Below are 1,187 nucleotides of genomic sequence, written 5' to 3'. Positions count from 1 at the left end.
GAGCTGCTGCTTTGCAATTGATAATTACAAGAATCAGTTTATTATTAAACCACTTAAATCTTCCTCCTCCTCCTCCTCCTCCTCCTCCTCCTCCTTCTTCTTCTTCTTCTTCTTCTTCTTCTTCTTCTTCTTCTTCTTCTTGTTTAGAATCAACAGATAACACAATTGCTGGAACCTAGCATCAAGTGCAGAACCTAGCATCTTAAATTTATTAACTATTCTTTGCTAGAAATCTTCAGTGGATCCACCACCTGAACTAACAACCTCTGGCTTACATTGCGTCTTGCTCCTGCAGTCCAAAAAGCACTTAAATACTTAAATGTTCTCATAATACGATTTCTAAGCATCAGCAGATGGATTGCTTGTTTTAGTAAAAATAAAATCCCTAAATAAAAGTCTGGGGGTGGGGGCGTGGAAGGGCAGGAACATGCTTTAATCCCAGCACTCAAGATGCAGAGGTAGAAGGTTTGAAGCCAACCTGGTCTACATAGTGAGTTCCAGAACTGCCAAGGCTACACAGAGAAACCCTGTCTCAAAACCAAAGCAAACCAAACCTAAAGAAATAGCTTTTCTCTGTATTTCTTGCTGATAAGCATTTGAAGAGATTTACTCACCAAGGATGAAAGAAAATGTTATATATATATATATATATATATATATATATATATATATATATATATATATCAGGGATTTCTCATATAGCCCAGGCTAGCTTTGACACTGAAATCAGCAAGGACTTCACTTCTGGAGGCTTTGTTCCCTGCTCCATTTTGTCTTGCTGATTTGAATCAGAAGCACACCAGGGAAAGGGGAAGTTTATTCTGGAATGGTGCTTGAATTTGGTCCAGGGAATAATGTTAGTCCACTGAAACAGAAGAGAGCTGTCCTGATTAGTTCTTTGTCAGTTTGTTAGGTAAAGAATCACCTGGGAAGAGGACCCAGATTGAGACTATGTCTCCATCAGATTGCCTGTAGATAAGTCTGTAAGGTTTGATTTTCTTGAATACTGATTGGGGTGGAGAGCCCAACCCACTGAGGGCAATCCTGCACCTGGGCAGGTGGGCCTCCGTGTTATAAGAAAGCAGGCCAAGGGGCTGGTGAGATGGCTCAGTGGGTAAGAGCACCCGACTGCTCTTCTGAAGGTCCAGAGTTCAAATCCCAGCAACCACATGGTGGCTCACAACCAT

The sequence above is a fragment of the Mus pahari genome, chromosome 10 (genome assembly GCF_900095145.1).
Source record: "Mus pahari chromosome 10, PAHARI_EIJ_v1.1, whole genome shotgun sequence".
NCBI lineage: Eukaryota > Metazoa > Chordata > Mammalia > Rodentia > Muridae > Mus > Mus pahari.
The sequence above is the reverse complement of the archived record's forward strand: the minus strand, read 5'-3'. Positions refer to the sequence as shown.